Consider the following 5,529-nt stretch of genomic DNA (forward strand, 5'->3'; position numbering starts at 1 on the left):
ACACACACACACACACGCACACACTGCACCTGGGCCAGGCATAGTAGAATGGAAAGAAAAGGAAAAGAATCAGTGAGCCTAAAACTGATTAAATACCGGGTGTGTTCAACCAGAGGAAGAGTGATTGTAAGGGTGAGCTAGAGTCTTGGGGTCACTGGGGCCAACGGAGAATGTGCACAACGGTTGTTAAACTCAGAGAGGGTCAGAAGGGGGGAGGGGAGGGAATGGAGCACAGCCCGGAACACACCAATGAGATGAGAGCTGACAACTAACCTAAAGAAAACCATGACCTCCCCCCTGTACAAACTCCAAACGAGGTATTGGAACATAGGCCCAGACATGTTCTAACCAAGCCACAGAGACCAAAGAGACAGACACAAGGACGACACTGGGGCTAGGGAGACAGCTCGGGGGTAAAGTGCTGCACATGCCAACATGGGAGCCCGAGTTCAGTTCCCAGCAACCCAATAACAGCCAGGTACAGTGACACGCGTGCCTGAAATCTTACACCGGGGAGAGACAGGAGTCCCCAGATGAGCTCCAGCTCAATGGGGGACCCTGGCTTAAAGGTGGAACATGGTTGAGGAAGACATTCAACATTGACCTCTGGACTCACATGCATATGCAGGTACACACATGAATGTACACCCACACGTGTGCACATGTGAGTACCAAGTGTTTCTAAAGTGCCGAGAGAAAAGAAATGCCAGCTCAGAATTCTGAGAGTAGTGAAAATAACCTTCATTCCGAGGATAAAGTTAAACCTCTCAGAAGAAGGGAGCTAGGAGGATTGAGCTGCTCAGGACCTTCTTCAGTCAATGGGAATGAGGCCAGAAAGAAACTCACAACCTTGGGAGAACAGCAGGAATGGTAACTATTTCTCTAAGCAAAATAAACTGTTTTCTCAAGTTCTCTCTTCAAAAACTTTTTTATTTATTTATTTATTTATTTTTTTGGTTCTTTTTTTCGGAGCTGGGGACCGAACCCAGGGCCTTGCGCTTCCTAGGTAAGCGCTCTACCACTGAGCTAAATCCCCAGCCCCAAAAACTTTCTTTAAAATATGGAGTGCTTTACGAATTCTTGTGTCATCCTTGTGCAGAGGCCGTGCTAATCTTGTCTGTATCCTTCCAATTCTAGTATATTCACTGCAGAATCGAGCACTATTTTTTAAGTTCTTTAAAATAGGTTTCATTGTTGAAAGTGGAAGGATCATCACTCTGTGATGGACTTTCAATAAAAGGACAGGAGAGACCCGTGCAGCACACTTGGACACTGCACTTGAAGTAATCAGATATTGTTTCCAGACAGAGCAAGGGGGACTTCTGTTTTAAGTCCTGAAGCAATGACTAAAAAGCAAAGGTATGATAAAAACATGAAACCCTTTTTAATTCTAAAAAAAAAAAAAAAAAAAAAAAGAATCAGGAAAAGTCGAAGAAAAATAATACAATAAAAAAGCCTAAATGTAAATATGACAGTAATAACTTCAAACATAAACTGGTATAAGCTCGTCAAAATAAAAGAGTTGCTGGAATGCAGAAAAGAACATACGAGCTCCTTAGACTTTATGCGAGGTGAAATAGCCACTTCAAACACGGTGATATGCATAGGTCAAAAGTGAAACGATGGGAGAAGGTATACTGTGAAAACAGTAATCAAAAGCCAGCCAGAGTGACTACATAGACATCAAACAATGCAGACTTCAAAGGCAGAGGACGAATTACCATGATAAAAGACTCGGTCCGCCAAGAAGACATAATGTACTTAATTGTACATGCATTGAAAGCGGGTTCAAACTCCAGGAGGGAAAACTTGACAGAAATGAAAGGAGAGAGAGACAAATCCACAGTCAGAGTTGGAGACGTCAACGTGCGTGCCTTTGTTAGTCATCTGTAGAATTACTGGGCAGGGAATCAGGAAGGTTGTGAGACAACTGTGCCAACCATTAACCAGCAAGATCTGATTGGATGGGTGCTCTGCCAACCATCAACCAACTGGATCTGATTGGTTGAGTGCTCTGCCAACCATCAACCAACTGGATCTGATTGGTTGAGTGCTCTGCCAACCGTCGACCAGCCAGATCTGATTGGTTGAGTGCTCTGCCAACCGTCGACCAGCCAGATCTGATTGACCCAGTGCTCTGCCTAATCACAATGCACATTGCATGCCCCTTTCCATGGGACAGACACCAGACAATGCCATTACCCGAGTCATAGAACAAAACCCTCCCAAACTTAATGCAACTGAAGCTGAGCATGGCCTCAAATCAATACATCTTCCCCTAAGGGCCTGGAGAGTAAGGTCCAAAGGAACCTAAGGCAAGCAGAAAGGAGAAGAAATGATGAAGAAAACAATTAAACAGACAATGAACAAAGCCCCGAAAATCAATTAAACTAAATCATGTTTCTTTAAAACTATGAATAGAATTTGATAAACCAAGAGAGGGGGGAGACATCATTGAAAGAAATTAAACGGGGAGTATTATCATGGAATCAACAAAAACTAACAGAAGAATTAGAGAACACTACGAACAACTTCATACACACAAGTTCTACAACTTCCATGAGATAGACCCATTCCTTGAAAACCACAAACCACCCAAATTCACCCAAGATAAAAATAGATCATTTGAATAGTGTTGTAATTCTTGACCTTACAGCCCAAGATAAAATAGGTTATTTGATAGTATTGTAAAATTTGAATCAATCTGCAGTTTTAAGAGTTTGAGAAGAAGAGTTTATCCAGGGTTAGATGTTTTCACTAATGCATTCTTTAAACACTTACATTAATAGAAGAAACGAGTTGCCAGATGTTGTGGCTCATGCCTGGGATGCGTGCACTTGTTCCCAAGGCAGGGAGGTCACCAGGTTGAAACTGTTTTAGTCTGTGTAGCAAGATTGTCTCGCAAAAGAGAAATGGCTATGCATAGTGGGAAATAGATAATTCCAGGACATGGAAGACAGGAGGGTCACAAGTTTGAGGCCAGCCTGTTCTACATATTAATTCCTAAGCCATCCCAAGTTACACAGTGTCTTTTCAGAGAGAGAGAGAGAGAGAGAGACAAGTGTCTTTTCACTGAAAGAGAGAGACAAAGAGACAGAGAGACAGAGAAAGACAAAGAGAGAGACAGACAGAGAGACAGAAAGAGCAGAGAGAGAGAATTACAAAAATCTCTCCAAGAAAACAGAAGAATACTTCCCAGCTCACTTTACAAATCAACATTACTTTGATAGTAAAATAAAACACAGATATCACAAAAAGAAAACTATAAACCAACATCCCTCATAAAGAGACACACAAAACTCCTCAGCAGAATATTAGCAATTATAATATGGAAAATTATATACTACAGCTATGAGTTTATTCCAGCAATGCTCATCAGGGTCAGTGTTCACAAATGGATCAACATTACCCAGTTCCTTAATAATCTAAAGACAAAACTATGTGATCATATCAGCTGATAGAAATAATTTTTAACCATATTCAATGTTTGTAATTAAAAAAAAACAAAAAAAACAAAAAAACTGAAGAGGTTAGCCTGCCACCATGTAGCATATGCGTACTGCTGACACCTAGAGGCCCACCTGCCACAACCTGCAGCTTGGGCAGGCAGAAGACACCCAGAAACCCATCAGCCTCATGGCCTGCTCCAGTGGGAGCCGCTACAGTGAGTAAACTGTTGTGGACAGACAAAAGAGAGAGAAGCAGAACCGTTTGAGCAGTTTGAAGAGAGGTGGAACTGGAGACATGGGGATGGAGAGGAGCAGCCTGTTGTGAGCAGCCTGCCCTGACACCTGAGATGATGGTAAAGTCCCAGCCCATGCTGCTGCCGAGGGCCATGTCTGGGTCTGTGGCCCTGCAGCAACATGGGTCTGTGTTGATGTCCTTGGCTCACATTACCACTGAAGACCATGCAGATGCCCCTGGTCTAGGCTGCTGCCTGGGACCATGCTGATGTCCAAGGGTTATGCAGAGTTGGCCCTCCCCCTCATTGGTCATTTTGGAGAGCTGGCCCCACCACTCACCTGTTGTGAGGTGTCATAGGTGTGGGGGTGATGCTCCTGAACTTGAAGCAGCGAGGAGAGCTGGCCCCAGGATCATGAGAGTGGGAGAGCTGTCCCTACCCTTCACTAGCTGCAGCACTCCGGAGAGCCGGTCCTGTACCTCACCTGGGCAGTGAGGCAGAGGTCCTTGATGGCTAAGGTGCAGGTGAGCCAGGCTGGAAGGTATAAGCAGGAGAGCTGGCTTGGGTGGTGTGGGTGAGGATGAGCAGACCCAAGGGCATGAGAGGAGGAGAGCTGACCCTGCCCCTTGCTAGCTGCAGTAATGGGTGAGCTCACCAGGGCAGTGCTGGTGCATTCACTCTGATGGTGCAAGTGCCAGAGAGCTGGCAACCAACTCAGCTACCACCCCGGCCACGATCTGGGGCTTTGAGTTGGCCCACCCCAACATCTACCTCATCTATGCATGGTTGGAGTGTGTGAAAGGGCCAGTCCTGCAGATCCAAAGCTGCAGGATCTCCATGACACAGGATATCTGAGAAGATTCCTGGTGAGGACCCAGTATGGAAGTGTAGCAGAAGCCAGGGGCCTGGAATCAGACCAATGACTCACTGCAGTGAACATTTGCAAGTAAAGATGTGTGGAAAGAGGGGTATTCTGTGGGACACACTATGACACACTACAGTTTCCACGATGAAATGTGTTCTATCTTTTATTTAGTTTTTAATTTTTGTTTTTTATTTTCTTTTGGGGGAGGGGGAAATTGCAAGGACAGAGAGATGGGGAGTAGAATTGGGTTGCATTATGTGAAACTCACAAATTTTCTAATAGGAATAGAAAATTGCTTCAAATTGACAAAAAGTCTAAAAAAGAAAAAAAAACAATGTTACGTTTAATGATGAAAGACTAGATTCCTTCCCTTTGATCAGAAATAAACTAATAATAAATAAATTAAGATGTCTGCTCTCACCATTCCTAATTTATATATATATTCCATGCCTATGCAATAAGGCAAAAAAATAAATACATAAAAGGGAGTGGTGACTCTAAGGACACAGCGGGAGGATCATAAGCTTGACAGGAAGAACATGAGTTTGAGGCCAGCCTGAGATACACAGCAAGTGGCCCAAAAAGAAAAAAAATATTGGCCCTTTGTGCAGAGAAAATTATTACCTACATTGAAAATTCCCCAGTCATCAAGGAATCTACTCTTATAATCCTGATGAGTGAATTTAGCAAGGCTGCAAATCAATAGGCAAAATGAATTTTATTTCCACATAATAGTAACTTTTCATTGAAAACCCCAAATTTTAAAACTATAACTACCAAAAACAGGTAGGCAGAAATTTGATAAAGTATGCATGGACTCTGTGGACTGAGAACTACAAGACACTGTTAAGGTAAATTTTACAAAACTGGGCAAATGGAGAGGCATATCATATTTAAAAGAAATCAGAGAAATTACTGGAGACATATTCTATGGCCACCAGATTGGAAGGTTCAAATAATAAAGCAACCTCATAGGGCTGCA

General features: G+C 43.2%; 1 non-coding gene across 1 annotated transcript; it reads right to left on the minus strand.

Moving 5' to 3' along the window:
* Positions 1-1,054: 1,054 nt before the first annotated feature.
* LOC120100172 (U6 spliceosomal RNA) lies at positions 1,055-1,157 on the minus strand. The gene has a single exon (XR_005499964.1). It is a non-coding gene; the product is annotated as a U6 spliceosomal RNA (small nuclear RNA).
* Between the last annotated feature and the right edge of the window lie 4,372 nt (positions 1,158-5,529).

The sequence above is a fragment of the Rattus norvegicus genome, chromosome 1, assembly GCF_036323735.1.
Source record: "Rattus norvegicus strain BN/NHsdMcwi chromosome 1, GRCr8, whole genome shotgun sequence".
NCBI classification, from domain to species: domain Eukaryota; kingdom Metazoa; phylum Chordata; class Mammalia; order Rodentia; family Muridae; genus Rattus; species Rattus norvegicus.